The sequence below is a fragment of the Callospermophilus lateralis genome, chromosome 3, assembly GCF_048772815.1.
Source record: "Callospermophilus lateralis isolate mCalLat2 chromosome 3, mCalLat2.hap1, whole genome shotgun sequence".
In the NCBI taxonomy this organism is placed as follows: domain Eukaryota; kingdom Metazoa; phylum Chordata; class Mammalia; order Rodentia; family Sciuridae; genus Callospermophilus; species Callospermophilus lateralis.
The window spans coordinates 70,183,246-70,201,400 of NC_135307.1; positions in this window are offsets into that span (position 1 = coordinate 70,183,246).

Below are 18,155 nucleotides of genomic sequence, written 5' to 3' on the forward strand. Positions count from 1 at the left end.
TTAGATTCAAGTGGATTATGAACTCCCATTTTTACCCCAAATACAGATTGCAGAATCACTCTGCGTCCAAATTTAGATTGACCTTGGGCAAGTCATTCATTTACCTCTTCAGGTCTATTTTTTTTTTCTCTTGCTGTGTTTAAGTAAGTTGGACTGAGTCCCAGATTTTCTGGATTGGTAGAAGAGAAAATGTGTCCTTTGCTTTGGAAGCAGAAGGTAATGTGGTAATTTCATGTGTTTTATTTTTAGACATTAAAGACTTGCTTTCTTAACTAGAACAGTAGGATGGTGATATATATTTGTCAAGAATTTGATGACTGAATAAGAAACAATGATAACGGTGCAATTATCACTTCTATATGCTTTTTTTTTCCTCTCTCAATGATCATAGGTACAAAGTAGCCTCTAATTATATGTCACTTAGACATAGTATTTTTCATTAAAGGATGTCAAAGTGTTTTGTAAACATTAAGGCTTGCATCTTTCCTGTGAAGTGAATATGATTATGTTACTGGTAAACAGAACAGCAAACTGAAACACAAAACAGTTTGGAAGCTGCTTAGATCACCTTAGAACAGTGCCATTAAGAATCAGAGGCACTGTTTGTAAGTTACTTGGTGTAACTGCAGCACTATATAATTACTTAATAAACTAATGAATAAACTTTTTTTTTAAGTGAAGAAACTTTTGAAAGAAGGCCAGTTGGTCTTGGTGACACTGGCTAAAGTTCTTAGATGTGCCAGTATATTGGAATGCTTATTTTCTACACAGAAATGGATGCAAACTTATATAACTAAATCCTAGGAAGGAAAGTTACCAGGAGACAGCCTGGTTTGTCTTCCCTTCAGAAGTCACAGGCTTTATTCCTACCTGGTATTGTGGGTAGATTCTATGGTATTCAGTGGAGTTCATAAAAGCAGGGTGCTCTATTTTAGGTAAGTGTTCCTTGAAGTTCCATGTGTTAAAGATTTGGTCACAGGGTGGTGCTATTGGGAGGTAGTGGGACCTTAAGAGGTGGAGACTAGTGGGGGGTCTGTAGGTCCCTGGAGGTATGCTCTTGTCCAGGATTATGGGGACCCTTCTCTTTCCCTCCCTCCCTCCCTCCCTTCTCTCTCTCTCTCTCTCTCTCTCTCTCTCTCTCTTTCTTTCTTTCTTTCTTTCTTTGTGTCTGCCTGATGATATAAGTGATTTTGTTCTCTGTTACACAGTTCCTCCATGATGTGCTGCTGCCTTACTACTCAAGGCAATGGGCCAACCAGTTATGGACTAGAATCTCCAAAACTGTGAGCCAAAATAATTCACTCATAAGTGAATTATTTCAGGTATTTGATTAAAGCAACAGAAAGCTAACTAACATAGGAAGGAACCAGAATATTTGCCAACTTTCTTTTGTGAATAGCCTTGGCCAGTGATTTTCAGGTGTTTGGATCATATCCTGTTATAAAAGTATCTTTTCTGTCACAACTCAACATACAATACAAATATGAATGCATATAACTTGAGACAAAATTATTGTTTTAGTCAGTTATTTCATAGCTGTGACCAAAAGATCTGATAAGAAAAATTTTAAAGGAGAGTAAGTTTATTGGGGGCTCACAGTTTTAGAGGTCTCAATGCATAGACAGCCATCTTCATTGCTCCAACTATCCATTCAAGTGAATTAATACACTGATTAGGTTAAGACTCTCATAACCAGATGATTTCACCTCTAAATTTTATTGCATTGTCTCACATATATGAGTTTTTGGACACCTCATATATAAACCCTAACATTTACTAAATGTGATTCACACTGTTTTCTGTTCCATTATATTTAACTTTTTTTTTAAGTGCAGATCATGGCCAACTAAATTGATTTTATGATCCACTAATGAGTTGTGACACTGGATTTGAAAAATATTTCTCACCGCAAATTCCAAGCTTTTCTCATTGCAAATCTCTACATACATTCACCTTCTCTCTATTCCCTTGCTGCTCAGTACTGCTGGTGAAAAGTCACACACTGATGAAGACTGGTGGAGGCTGGAGAACATATGTTTGTAGAGGTCGGAGCTTTCAACTGTGTGATTGTATCCAGCAGCGCTCCATGCATCCCATTGAATCACCTTCTCCTCTCTGCAGATGTATCAGCATGCATGCATTTTGGGATATACTCCTTTAACTTCCCGCCTCACGTAGAAAACCTTATTATTCTACATTTCTTCTCACTTCCTTTTAGCTGGTCTCAGGCAGAAGGTGCTGCACTGTGGCGTCTTAAGTGCCCTTGTTGTTATTTATTCAGGTGTTTAATCTCCTCTAGGAGCAGTTAGTGCTATCACACTAGGCTTGCATTCTAGTCATTCTGCCTGTTTCATCTCTCTGGCTGCTAGATCACCTGAGATAAGGGGTTATTTTTCTCTAGAGATAACTCTGTGGGTCAGGCTCTATGTTAGTCAGTGTTCTATTGCTGTGACAAAATACATGGGAAAAACAACTAAAGGAGGAAAGATTTATTTCAGTTCATATTTTAGAGGTTTAAGTCCATTGTCAGCCGGCTCCATTGTTTCTGGTGAAGCAGTGCATCATGGATGGAAGGCGTGGTAAAGGAAAGCTTCCGGCCTTATGGCAGTTGAGCAGGAGAAGAGAGAGTGGGGGGAGAGAGAGAGGAGAGAGAGAGAGAGAGAGAGAGAGAGAGAGAGAGAGAGAGAGAGAGAGAGAGAGAAAGAGAGAGAGAGAGAGAGAGGAAGGGGGTCTGGGGATAAGATATAGTCTCCAAGAACATGTCCCCAGGACCCACCTCTGATAGTTTTAGCCACTTCCCAATAGTTTGGATTAATGCAGTAATGAGATTAGAGCCCTCATGGTCCAATTCTCAAAAGTCCCACTTCTGAACACTGCTGCTTTGGGGACCAAACCTTCAACACCTGGGCCTTTGAGGGACATTCCAGATCCAAAGCACAACAGGCCTGATTGCTGACGTGTTCATAAATGACAGGAATTCTACAGGAAGTGCATGAAAAAAGGGTCTAAGCCCAGCAGCCAGCCCCTCCTGCCAGAGACCTTCTGTTCTTTGCTTTGCTCATACTTTTATGGAAGTCATAGAAGACACAGCCCTTTCATTGCCTTCTTCTGGCCTTGTATATCAGGAAGACCAGCATACCCATACACAAGGTGGCCATCTCCAGGATGCCAAGTTGTTCCCCATGTTCACTGGTATTCACCCCTGAGTCCAGTTCACAGGGAAGGAAGGCCAATACCATGTCACTCCACTGGGACCCTGCATAGCTTTATACCTATATATACAGTTGTCTGAATATCTCATCAGCCCTCATGACTCAGAAGAGACAGATAGTTTTGAGAATGAACAAGGAGGAAAGACTTCAAGGTACTCTTTTCTGATATCCGTAGATAAATGCCTGTCCAGCTACCTCCTTATTTATATCTTTTTATTCATAGCCAAGCTTATCAAAAAATGGAACTAAACCTATTATCTCCCTTTCTCATCCTACACTTGCTTTAGAACCCACTGTAGTGAAATTTTAATTCTACAATTTTCTTTGAAACGGCTATGACAAAGGCAACCATTGAACTCCGAATTACCAAACCAAATTCATTGGAATCTTCATGTTTCTCAGATCTTTCTTGACCTCTCAATTGCAATTACCTTTACTGACCAATCCTACTTCCCTTTTGACTTTTTTTTTTTTTTTTTTGGCTTCCATTACCATCCTTTTTCCTAGTTCTTCTCTTATTTCTTAGATTCTTCTTACTCTCCCCATGACTTTCCTATCTCTCCAATCTTCTTAATTTTGGTGTCACTCATAGCTCCATTCTATTCTTTTCTCTCTATATTTTCTTCCTCCTCATTTAATCTTTTAACTTCTTTATTTAGCCATTTTTATGCGAATTTTTCCCAAATTTGGGTTTCTAGCCCAAATCTACCTTTCTAACTCCAGATCAATGTTTACAGTATATCTCTACCAGGACATTTCATAGATATTCTAAAATGGAAAGCAGTCTTTCTCAGAAATAGTATTGTATAGCTCAGAGGTTAGCAAACTAAGGCCGATAGATCAAATGTGGCCTGATGCCTGTTTTTTGTTTGTTTGTTTGTTTTGGTATGGCCTGCAAATTAAAAATGAATTTTACATTTAAAATATTTTTATTAGTTATTAATGGACCTTTATTTATTTATTTGTTTATATGTGGTGCTGAGAATTGAACCAGTGCCTCACACATGCTAGACAAGTGCTCTACCACTGAGCCACAATCCCAGCCCCAAATTTTACATTTTTAAACAGTTAGAAAAAACAAGAGAAGAATGATATTTCATGAGAACTGAAAGTTATATGAAATTCAAACTATGTTGTTCATTAGAAATTTTATTCTAACATGGACCCATTTATTTGATTATGTTATTTTTAGGTTTGGCTACAGGTTTCTTACAATAATGGCAGACAAGAGTAGCTACAACAGGGATCATATGGTCTACAAAGCCTGAAATATTTACTGTATGACCCTTAATAGAAAAAGTTTGCTGACCCCGCATGTAGCTACATGAATCTAGCTTTGAATCTCAGCTCTACCGCATTTACTCTCCACGTAACCTGTCTGAATTACTTTATTTCTCTCAGTTTGGTTTCCTCATCAGTAATATGAGAATTATATTTACTGCATAAGGTTTTTTGTAGATTAAAAGAGAATGGGCCTGGGGATGTGGCTCAAGTGGTAGCATGCTAGCCTAGCATGTGTGAGGCACTGGGTTCGATTCTCAGCACCACATAAAAATAAAATAAAGATATTGTGTCCACCTAAAACTAAAAAATAAATATTAAAAAAAAGAATGCATGTAAGACATTTAACATAGTAATGTCTGATACAAATTACCTCTTAAATGTTAAATCTTTATTTCTTCCCAAACTCTCTCTTCTTCCTATCTTTTTTTTTAAATTTATATATGACAGTGGAATGCATTACAATTCTTATTACACATATCTTTTTGTCTTTTCTATCTGTGTGAAGACTGCATGGTCCACTGGTTACCCAACCCAGAAACTTAGGAGTCATTCTAAGCCTTATATCATATTTATTGTTGATTTTACCCACATGAAACTCAGGATGTTCACCCTTTTTCCTTCAGAACCACTGCACTGACTTAGTTTACACCTTGATCTTCTCCTAACTGGAATCTCTCCTAACTTGTTTCCTGACTCAGATCTTGTCCCCATTTCTTTGTTTTCCACACCACGACTTTAGTGGATATTCTAAAAGGAAAATCTAATTGTGTTACTCCCCACTTTAAAACCATACAAGGACTATCCATTGTCTGCTGGGTAAAATCTGAACTCCTTTATCCATTCTCCCTGGTAACTTGTATGCCCAGCTTTAAACCCTCACCCATCCTACCATGAACCACATGTTCCAACCTTATTATAGCTTGTCATTTCCAAGGCAGTCTGGAATGCCCTTTCCCACCCTGTCAACCCAGGCAGCTTCTATGTCACTTTCAAGGTTCAACTTAAATTGCCACTTTGAAAGAAGATTTTAAGTCATGCAAAGTTGAGCACTCCCTTCTTTGGATTCTCATGTACCCTATGGTCTTTAGTCACAGCATATAACTGTGATTCCAGGTGATAAGCTCCTTGAGAGCAGGAAATATTCATATCCCAGAGTTTAGAACAATGGTAAATACACTGTAGAAACTTACAAATTTTATCAAAAGAATGAACAAATTTCTACAAATATATAAATATAGGTACTCAAGTGACTATCAACCTATATTTTCCCTCTATGATTTAAAAAAAATCAAAGTAATTATCTGAGTGTGTTCTCCCTGGACCAGTATCAGCAGCATCACCTGGGAACTTGTTAGGGGGGGAAAAAAGCAGATTCTGGGGCTGGGGTTGTAAAGCTCAGTGGTAGAGCACTTGCCTGGCATGTGTGAGGCACTGGGTTTGATTATCAGCGCCACGTAAAAAAATAAATAAAATAAAACTATTGTGTCCCTCTACAGCTATATATATATATAAATAATAATAATTAATAATCAAATATATATATATATATATATATATATATATATATATATATTTTTAAAGCAGATTCTTCAGCCTCATACACCCAGATGATGTTGATGTTTGCTAAAATTTGAGAACCATTGCCCTATGTTACTGTGGACCCCTGTATTAGAATCACTTGGGCTGGTTGTTTTAAACATACCAGATCCCATCCCAACATCTATTAGTGCATGAAATAACTGTGGTTTTAAATAACTGTGTTGCATATTAGCAGGACTTAAAAACAATAACTTGTGCTCTGACTTTATTCCAAAATATTCAAATTGTTTGGGTTTGATGCGGGGCCTGGAATGAGTGGTTTTTAAAGCTCACAGCCCAGGTAGAGAGAATCACTGCACTTATGAACATGGGCACTGGGGTCGATTGACCTCTATCTAATCTTGATACCACCACTTCCTAGCAGTGTGACTTTGGGCAAATTAACTCTAAGTTTCAGTGTCTCATCTACAATAAAGGTTAAATTAGGTGATGATGTATATATCAAGAGCAGCTCAAGACATGGCTCTTGCCACAGTTAGTTCTTAATGAGTGTTACCAGAACCTTTGAAGTTTCATATCAGAAACCATGTAAATCTCTCAACTTTTAGGTATGCTATTTCATCTGGATGATCAGTCTTCTCTAATTCTGATGGTAGTGACAAAGTTCTAGAGCACCTGCAGAAACATACAAGATTGGAAGAGCTTTATAAACGAATATCTTGCCCTCTTGCTCAAAGGGCTTAATAAGTGTATTCTTTTCTTTCCAATTAGATTTCAATTCTTGTGTGGAGGGATCGTTTTCTTATATTTTGTAGAGTGCTGGATATATAAGAGCTAAGCTTGACTGAAACTTGATTGGCTCCTAATGCCAATCTCAGTCTTGCTGGTGTGATCTGCTGGGTTTTCTGAATTCCCTGTTTCTTGGTTTTCTCATCTGGGAAAGGGAGAAAGATTGTTTAGATATTTCAATTTACTTCCCAAGGCTACTGTGAGAAACAACAAATACAAATATCCATATAGCATCTTAGCATTTCTAGTGTGCTTCAATTTGCAAATATTCAAAGAAAACAGACAAAGTTTCCCCACAGCTGGTGTTGGAAAGCTGAGTATTTATTTTAGATAGACATTGCTCATATTGCCAGGTAACCCTAGTACATCTCTCCTTCCTTGTGACAGTTCATCATGAAAGGACATTTTAACGTGAATTGTATAAATTCCCAATTACAAAAATAATTAAATATTCAGAGAAATATTTTTTTAAGTATTAATGTTACCTTTTTATTGTCTTCCTCCTGAAGAACCAAAGGTTCTTTAAGGTTTATCTGGCACCTTTAAAAAGAAAAATAAATAGGACTGGGGATGTGGCTCAGAGGTAGAGCACTCGCCTATCATGCATGAGGCACTGGGTTCAATTCTCAGCACCACATAAAAATAAAATAAAGATATTGCATACACCTATAACTAAAAAATAAATATTAAAAAAAATAATTAATTTTAAAAGCACATCAGGTCACCATATATATTTTAAATACTTATGTACTTTATCTGTTTAACACATTTAATCCAAGTTTATATGAGTTTATATGAGTGTCAGGACTTGGATTGCTTATTTAACATACTTAATCCAAGTATGTTAAACAGATAAAACCTGTTTTTCATCCATGATGTAATACATAAACCTTATTTCTAGGACTTTGATGCAGTTGTTTCAGTAATTACGGTTTTGTAATGATGCCTTCTACATAATTTTATCATTGAGTCCCACTAGGAATTATTGTTACCTTTGAAGGTTTGGGGTCAGAAATCAGTACATCAGAGAGACTTCCCTATGAACTGATATTAAAGTAGAATTTTGAGAGTAGGAAGCAGGTTTGGCTTATTAAATTCACCTCTTACTACTATTCTGTTCTGTACCTTGTTCTATCCCCCTTGAATCCCAAAGCATTTTTCTTAAATTTTTATTATAGTGCTTCAGACAGCTGGTTTTTATTTTAGTTAGAATTAGTCACACAGTTCTCTGGCCTTGGAATTTGTAAGGTTTTGGATGGAGAGACTGTTCTTGGAAGCTGAGGCCTGTATAATTTTGTTAAAGACTTTTTGGCTTGCTGAATTCACTGCTGTGGTTCTTGACAGATGAAGGGTGTGCATGAATTGGCTGTAATTTCTTCATTGTAACAAGCAAAGTTCTACATCGAGTGGCTTTTAATAAATCAATTTTGTTTACTTTATAAATGTTAGAACATTACATAGAACTCCTAGAAAGAAGTTGGGTTGTTATGGGTGATCCTAAATTGTTTTATCACTGTAAGATTCCCTAAATGATCTCTAAATGTGCACTGATATATGAGATGTAACTTAATTTTATGAACATTTGTAGAATAATTCTGGTGAGTTTATATGAGTGTCAGGACTTGGATTGCTTTTTTAAGAAATTCTCACTTATATCAGATAAGTCAATTGGGAAAACTTAGTTTTCCATTGAAATTTCCAGCCACTTCAATGTACTTTAACGTTTTGAAGTTGGTTTCATTTGTTGGATTTGATCGAATTCTAAAGGTTATTTTTTTATACTTAGCTTGGATTTATTTTTACTTTATTATGTATTTTTATGTGGTGCTGAGGATGGACCCAGGGCCTCACACGTGCTAGGCAGGCGCTCTACCACTGAGCCACAACCCCACCCCCTAAAGGTTAGTTTTTAACCTGCAGAGCTAGTTAGCATTTGCTATTGATGTAGATCTGATTGATTTTGCCGAAGGAAAAAATCCTACTGAGTCCTTTCATTTATCAGGCATTTGTTGAATCTCTATTATTTGCCAGATTATGTGCTAAAGGCTGGGATGCTGTGGGCACAAAGTGATGAAGGACAGACTCATCTCTCAAGGAGCTCATCATAGCCAGTGAGTGTCAGGTGCCTTAACTGAGCCAACAGTTACAATACAATGTGCTAAAGACTGGATTAGAGATAGTGCCTTCAGAAACTCTCCACGATGTCTCCTTCCTGTCAGAAGTCAGGGCCTTTCTTTTCTAAAACCTGATGAATATTTTGCAATTCAGAGTGCAGAGAGATGTAGGCTGATAATTGTTCTTGGGGAAACAAAGCAGAACGCTTTTGTACACGAGGTGGTGCTGCTGCTCTGTGGCAAGAACTGGCGGCCCCTCACAGGGACGAAAGCCTCCAATCCACCTTTGGGCTTGTGCTGAAAAGCTGAATTCTTAGACCTTTTCCTCCTTGACCTTATAGAGCTTTTAAATCCTAGGTACATTTGCTTCTGAATGAAAAGGCCTACTTTATCTCTGAAGCACTATTCATCTTCCTTCTTACCAGGGAAGGCTTTTGCTTTTACTAAAAGTTACTGAGGTTTTACTGGGAGTGTTCTTGAGAAATGCAGTATTTACTACCTAAATGCCCTGGGTTTTTGTTTTGTTTGTGATTTTAGTTGTTCTGACAATTTTTTGGAATGGCCTGAGCCGTTGTAAGGGCTCTCTGGGAAGAATGGAATGGAGGCAGGAGGGGGAGGCCCCCACGCACTGAATTATGTTAGACTTTTTTTTTTTTTTTTTAAACAATTGCTGCAGTATTTCTGGTAAGAAAAGTTATTAGGTGTTTATGGATGTTTCAAAAGACCAAGAGAAAAAAATGCAGATTCCATGTTAAAATAGACACCTGGGGACCCTTAACACTCAAAACAGAACCTAAATTGGGAATGCAAAGGAGTGTGATCAGCGTAAAGCAGCAGTGGTTTCCAGCAAGGGGTGTTAGCTGGATGTAGTCCATGAGCCAAGGGGTTGCCAAAAGCATTCCCAGGGGTATGTGTGATGGGGGTTGGCTTGGCCCAGTAGATCATGAATATGGGTTTTCCTCCTACTAACCACAACCTGCTTCTTCCTATACAGAGAAAACTCAGCCCCGTCAGTGGAGGCTCCCTCCTGACCTGCCTGTCCAGGAAGCTTGGCAGGAAGCAGTTATGGAAGGAGGAAAAAAGTTAGAGTTCCAGAGGGGCACAAAGAGGAAATATTTTAGGCTAACAATTTTGAGTTGCTGTTTTAGAATACGATGATTTTTTTCCTCCTTTGGAGATGAAGTTGCTTTGAATTGTTTTTTGCAGGGCAGGGGAGGGATTCTCCAAGAATCCAGAGAAGTACACTCTCTTATCAGTTGCAGTTGGGACTCTACAGGCCACATTAATGCCCAGAATCTAGCATCTGAGGGCGGAGGTGTGGTAGAGAGCCCTTGCTTAGTGTGTGTGAGACACCAAAATAATAATGATAATGATAATAACAACATAGACTTGGTAATGGGTCTTTTTAGCATTCAAGTTTTGGAATATTTTGGGAGAGCAAAGCTATAAGATATGTTCAAAAGGTTATAAAAGTTATGTTAAGGGCTGGATTATGGCTCAGTGGCAGAGCCCTTGCCTTGCAAGTATGAGGCACTAGGTTCCATCCTTAGAATCATATCAAAATAAGAAAGAAAGAAAGTTATGTCAAATATTCCTTTCAATTAATTTTTAAAATATTGTTTTGGATAGTGGCATGAATAACAGAACTTAATGCTTACCTCTGCCTAAACTCTTCATTGTCAATGCCATAAAAATAGTGTATTGCCACATAGCATCTCATAATGCTATTTGTTCCTAAATTGAATATATGTATGGATTAACTATATCATATAAAATGCATGCAATACATTGTTATTATTTGAGACATAATACATTGTGTATATGTGATATATGCAATGTTAATAAAGGCATATAATGTACATTAATGTTTGGAATTGCCTTTCATTGTATATTATGAGACACAGCAAACAATAAAAAGACAACTACTCATCGAGACTTAGAGCTATATAAATCAGTAATTACATGTTCTAAAGCTTGAATCAAATTAAATCTTAGTTTGACACCCATCTTCTGTAAGACTCTTTCCTAGTCTTTATGTGGGCACCCATAAGTTTAAGACAAAATTATGAAAAATTTAAAAAATGAGGCTGGGGATGTGGCTCAAGTGGTAGCATGCTCACCTATCATGTGTGAGGCACTGGGTTTGATTCTCAGCACCACATAAAAATTAAAAAAAAAAAAAGATATTGTGCCCACCTAAAACTAAAAAATAAACATTAAAAAAAAGAAAAGAAAAAATTTAAAAAATGAGCCAACCGATCTCCAATTTAAAAATGGGTTATTTTCCAAAATATTTCTTTAAAATGTTTGCTTGGACATTATAACACATTCCTATAAAAATGATCATATATGATGGCCAGTTTCACTGGCTAGCCAACAAAAGCTCAATTAAATCATAATGACTTTGATAATAATGTCAACCTGATTTCTGGAATTTGAGGAAGGAATCATGTGGCGTAGACATGAGAAGGAAATAGTCTTTCTGCTTTAGTGAAGCAAAATCAGCCCTATGAAAACATTTCAAAACAAGAAAATTTATATTTGGCCAGTGCCATCTTCCCTTTCTTCCAAGATCCAGGAACCCATGGTGTTCTAAAGGCTTCCCACCTTGTAGCTTCCCACTCAAGTCTAACATACATACTCCTAATGTACTCCATGCTCTGGAATTCCTTACCCCTCCCAGCTTATCAGTGATTTGGGAAGCATGGTCTTTGCATCACCTGCATCAGAATTACCCCGGGTGCCTGTTAATTAGAAATTCCTGGATCCTACCCCAGAACTGTTGAATTAGAACATCCAAGGGTGGGGACTGAGAATCTATCTGGATTTATAACAAATTCCTTGAATCATTCATGCTTATTTAGATTGGGCATCTCTGAAATGAAATCTTTCATTTCATCAGAAGAGCCAACATCGTAAATCAGTGTTCCTCAGACTTTAGCACACTCCAGAATCCTTTCGTGGGCTTGTTAAAACACATATGTCTGGGCCCTCATCCACAGGGTTTGATTCATTCTAACTGGATGGATCTCAGACAGTGGAGCACAGTAGAAGAAAATGGGGAGTGCATGAATAGTACTGCTGAATAGGGCTAAAATGTGTGTGCACGTGTGTGTGTGTGTGTTGTGGTGAGTAGGCATCTGAAATCTACCTGTGTAGTAGTCTGAAGATTTCCCTCCTAAGACCCTGTTTTTCATGCTTTCTTCTAATTTCTCTCCAATCTAATTCCACATATTCCCCAAGTAGTTCCAAGTAGTGATAATAAAAGAATAAGTGAGGAGAGGTAGGGTATGAAAATAAAATATTTCAGAAAATCCTCTATTAGGTTCCATTTATTTAAATTTCCTGACGCTAGAATTTTACTTTGACCACCAGGGGGCTCTCCTAACATGGTATAATGTGGAAGAGAGACCTGGATATATATATATATATATATACATATATATTTAAGATTTCTCTCTCCCTCTTCCTCCCCCTTCCTCCCTCCATCCTTCCTTCTCCCTCCCTTTCTCTCTCTCTCTCTCCCTCCCTCCATCCCTCCCTCCCTCATTTTTTTTTAGTCCTAAAGTGATATCTGCATTCCAATGTTTATAGTAGCTGTGTTCCCAATCGCCAAGTTATGAGACCTGAAAGACCAGAGACTGGAGTACTGAACAAAATTTGCAATTAAAAGTTTCTATACTATTTTGATTATTAGGTTTTCCTGAAGTTATAAAAATATTTAAAAATTCCTGATTGGTAAGTAGATAAGAACAATTTGTTAAGTAAGTGGAGGCTTGGAAGTTTAAATCTTTACTATAGTTGTTGGCTGACAAAATTTGTAGTGTGATAATTGCCAAATGAGTGGGGTTGGGATGTGAGAGTTAATGAGTTTTAAAATGATTTTAACTGATCCAGATTAAGGTTTTCATTTGTTTTATTTTCTAGACCAAGAAGCCTTCAGAATTAATATTTCATAGGTGAAATATTATTTCATAGGTTTCATGGGAAATATTTCACAGGTTTTCACAAGGTTTCTATTGTGGACAAGGATATGAAGTGAAATTCACAAGTGTCTGTGCACATAGGTTCTATAGTTCAGCCTTTTATTAATCTTGACAAAGTGAGGGAGATTTCAAAGCAAGTCAAGCTGTTTAAAGAGACAATAATATTGCACAGATGTGATTATTTGTGGGATCTTACAGACACAGAGAATATCACATTGAGAGAAGATGACATATTTCCTAGTTACTCCAAAAAAACTGATTTCTATAAAGTAAGATAGTTGGGTTTAATAAAGAATGGAAGCAGAGCTGGTTTCACAGGTGTGTGACCTATGCACTCTCACAGTGCCCTGTGTTCAGCAGTTTGATGTTTTTCTGCTGTCATGTTGAATTCTTTTTTTATTAGCATTTTTAAAATTTGTTCTTTTTAGTTATACATGAAAATAGAGTATATTTTAACATATTTATACAAACACGTAGTATATTTTATTCTTGTTGAATTCTTAATAATTTTTAAACAAGATGCAGTATATTGGGGTAGTTTTTGAAACTCTAAATGTCCTGGTTGCCCCCAGACCAATGACATCACATTATCAGGGATGGGTTCTAAGCATTGTTTTTTTTTAAATAAAACAAAACAAAACAAAAAAACAAACAACTTTACTTTTGATACAGGACTGAACCCACAGGTACTCAACCTTTGAACCTCATCTTCAGCCCCTCCCCCACCTTTTTTTCTTATTTTTTATTTTGAGGCAGGATCTTGCTAAGTTGCTTAGGATCTTGCCAAGTTGCTGAGGCTGGCCTTGAACTTGCCACCCACCTGCCTCAGCACAGGGATTCCAGGTGTGCACCACTGCGCCCAGCAAGGCACTGGTGGTTTAAAACTATTTCTCAATGATTCCAATGTGTAGCCTAGGCTGAGAAACCACTGTAAATTTGGAACTCAATTTCCAGAACCTGCCTTCCACACCAGTCTTTCCTACCTAGGTTGTTCTTGCAGTTTCATTGGCTTTGTAAGCTTTTAGATTCTTCACACAGGTTTTATGTGTTAGAAAAATGAAAGTGTATGAAATTTGATTCCTTTATAAGATGTGTTTTCTTTTTATTGCCCTTGCTTTAAAGACTGTGGGGTTATAAAGAAAGTCTTCCTTCTTAAATTTAGGTCCTTGTATTCTCTTTAAAGTAGCAACTTAATTGACTCTAGAAGAGAAGTCTTAGGTAGTAAGATTAAAACTGAAGTGGGTGGTGCATATAGTCTTTCCTCTCTTTTGCTTGTGGCTGAATATTCACTAAGCACCTTGCCCTGGCTGGGCCTGCCTCAGGTTTCATTAAATGCCTCTTTTTTATCTGAAGGTTTTGGGGGCACTAATTGTTTTTTCCTTATGAGTCACCTGTGGGCTTTGGCAATAATCTAGATGTGTCTGGTCCCAATCCTTCTGGATTACAGGAATTGATGGCTCCAATTAGAGACTTGGGGTCCTGCAAGGGCAAATCCTTTTAACCTTAATTCACTGGGGGCCTCCTTTGAACAGAAGTTGTTTTTCTGCCTTCAATCTCACAAAAGCACACAAGGAACGGCTTTCTTTTTAACATGTCTTCCTAAAGTTATGCCCACATACAGGTAATTTAGGGATTAATTCCAGTGCTAGGTATTTTTTTGGTAAGAGTTATATTAAATCTTTCCACTTATTTAGCCCTGGACAGGGCATTGAACAGAGAAAAAGTGACTTAATGGCCAAATAATTAAATGTTTAATGAAAATATTAGTAAGCTGAAACCCAAAGGGAGATCAAAAATAATAATCCTTTGGCTCTCAGAGCTTAGAGATTCAGACCTACATGAAGGCAGCATATTCCTACTGATTTTGATCAAATTAGAAAGAAGAGCTGATGGTGAACCCAAAGTTTGGGATAAGGTATTTTGATATTAAACAATTTCTCTTTAGCAAATAGTCATTGATGAGAATGATATAAATAATGTATGCAATTTCAAATTTTGAAAAGTGAATTTGTTTTTTTACATACATCATTCTCTGAATTGAAATGTGTACTTTTTTTGGTTCATAAAAATGCACTGGGTGAGCACCTACTCTGTGGGTGCCTTCTACTTTATTTATTTATTTATTTATTTTTGGTATCAGGGATTGATCCCAGGAGCCATGGGCACTAACCATTGAGCCACATCTCCAGACCCCCTGCCTTTTTTTTTTTTTTTTTTGTATTTTATTTAGAGACAGGGTCTCACTGAGTTGCTTAGGCTTTTCTAGGTTGCTGAGGCTGGCTTTGAACTCACGATCCTCCTGCCTCAGCCTCCCGAATTATAGGGACGGAACACTGTGCCATGACATTCCATATATTTTTGCTATACCTCAGAACAACCATGCAACAACCATTCTACTCCTTCTTCAATTTTTTTGAAGAGTTTGAGAAGGATTGCCATTGGTTCTTTTTATTTTTGCAGGGCTGATGATCGACCTCAGGTCTTTAATTTTTAATTTTGAGACTCACTAAGTTGCCCAGGCTGGTCTTGAACCTGTGATCTTCCTGCCTCAGGCCTCCTAAGTTGCTGGGATTACAAATGTTCATCATGGTGCTTGGCTGGCATTGTTTCTTCAAATGTTTAGTAAGAATCAACAGTGAAGCCAGAAGGTCCTGGACTTTTCTTTGATGGAAGACTTTTTATTACGGATTCAATTTCCTTGCTAGTTATTGGTCTGTTCAGATTTTCTATTTCTTCATGCTTCAGTGGTGCTGGCAGTTTTATGTGCCTCAGGAAGTCTTCCATTTCTTCAAGGTTATTCAATTTCTTGGCATATAATGGTTCCTAGTATTCTTTAATAATCCTTTGTATTTCTGTGGTATCAGTCATAATGTCTCCTCTTTCATTTCTGATTTTAATTGAGTCTTTTCTCATTTTTTCTTGTTTAGTCTAGATAAAGGTTTGTTGACTTTATCATTTCAAAAAACCAACTTGGAGCGGGGCTGGAGTTGTGGCTCAGTGGTAGAGTGTTCGCCTCAGCACCACATGAATATAAATAAATAAAATAAAGAAATATTGTGTCCAACCACAACTAAAAAAAAAAAAACAAACTCAGTTTTATTGATCTTTTCTGTTACTTTTCTAGTCTCTCGTTTATTTTGCTTTGATACTTATTTCTTTTTTTCTTCTAATAACTTTGGGCTTTTTCTAGTTTCTTGTGGTAAAATGTTAGGTTACTTTTTTAAAAAATATTTTTTAAGTTGTTGATAGACCTTTATTTATTTATTTATGTGTGGTGCTGAGAATCAAATCCAGTGCCTCACACATGCCAGGCAAGTGCGCTACTGCTGAGCCCCAGCCCCAACAAATGTTAGGTTACTTATTTGAGATCTTTCTGCTTTTTTTGATTTATGCATTTCTTCCTCTGAACTTCTTTTAGAAATGCCTTTGCTGTATGCCTATTGTCCCAATTTAGAGATGAGGAAACTGATTTTCAGTAACTGATACAGCCTGTGTCCAAACTAGGACTATCAACTTCCTTTTATCTCTGAACTCTGCTTCCTCCTGCTGTAGTACACAATCTCTAGAAGCTGTAGAAATAGCATTTTTTTTGGGGGGGGGAGAAAAAGATAATAAAATATACACAAGTTTTACTATTCTAGTCACTTTAAGTCTACAATTCAGTTTATTAAATACACTTAGGTTGTTGTGCACCCATCACCATTATCAATCTCAAGAACCCTTTCTTCATCCCAGATTGAAACTCTATACCCATTGGAATAACTCCCCATTTCTTCCTTTCTTTCCTTGTAACCATTATTCCACTTTCTGTTGCCATGAATTTAATTTCTCTGGGTGCCTTATATAAGTGAAATCACACAATATTTGCCCCTTAGTGTTTGGCTTATTTCACTTAGCATAACATAAAGTTTCATCTATGTTGAAGCACGTGTCAGAACTTTGTTCCATTGTGTGTGTATGTGTATTTATATATAATGTTTGTATATAAATGTTTATATATACAATATTTACATACATATAATGTTTTATCTGTTCATCTCTCAATGGAAATTTGGGTAGTTTCAACTTTGGGGCTATTGTGAATAATGCTGCTATGAACATTAGTGTTCAACTATCAGTGTCAATTCTTTGGGGTATATACCTAGAAGTAGAATTGTTGTATTGTATAAATGTAATTCTATGCTTATTAATTTTTTTTGAGGAACTACCATACTGTCTTGAAGACATACAATTTGATTTTGGAAAAAAAAATAAAAGCTGTACATAGAATGTTGAGGTAAAATAAAATTTAACTATGGAATAACAAATGGACCAATAGGGCAAGGTCTGTCTCCCAGTTTGTGGGTTTTGATCTGGGCATAGAGTTAAGGGAGTGTGGAAGTCATGGAAGAAAGATCTTCCTTCTCTTATTGTGGGTCCTTTTCCAACAGGTGGCCATTCACATTTGTCTTTCTGCTTTTGCCCTGGGTATTCCAGTAAGAAGAAAGTTATTTGAAATTGCACACAGGTAGAGTTATCTTTCTTAGTAAAACTAAACTCAAACAGTCTTTTCTGACTCTGGAGGGAGCAAGGCTCTGTCTGATGATCTTATTGTTTGAATTACAGACATGCAGAACCATCCAGCAACCACACATATTGAATAATTATTTTTTATTTCTTTTTTGGTCCTGAGGATTAATAGCCAGGGCCTTGCACATGCCAGACAACTGCTATACCACTGAACTACATTCCCATCCCTTTTTATTTTAATCTTGGACAAGGGTCTCACTAAATTGCCTAGGCTGGCCTCCAATTTACCTTCCTCCTGCCTTGGCCTCCTGAGCCACTAGGATTACAGGAGGGCACCACTGCACCTGGATGAATCATTCCATTTTAAAACTAGTTGTCATGGTTTCATATTGTAATAGTGCTAATAGATGCCGCAGTTGCTGGGCTTTCCTGTGGGGGCCAGGCCAAGTAAAACCACTGGGAGAAGAAATAAAAATAAAAAATGGCATCTGTCAGGATGGATGTTTGGCAACTAGTGATGATTCACTAATAGATTTCAGCTGTGCCTCTAATATCTTCTGCACTAATGAACATTTAATGGAATCCTATGAATTTGCTTTTGGCAATGACTATGTGTGCCTGTGTTCAATTCTGCTCTGTCTTACTGTTAGGAATAAAGAAATAGGACTGAAGAGCACATTAAGATGAGCTTCAGATACTCCCTTCCTTTAGAAACATTCCCT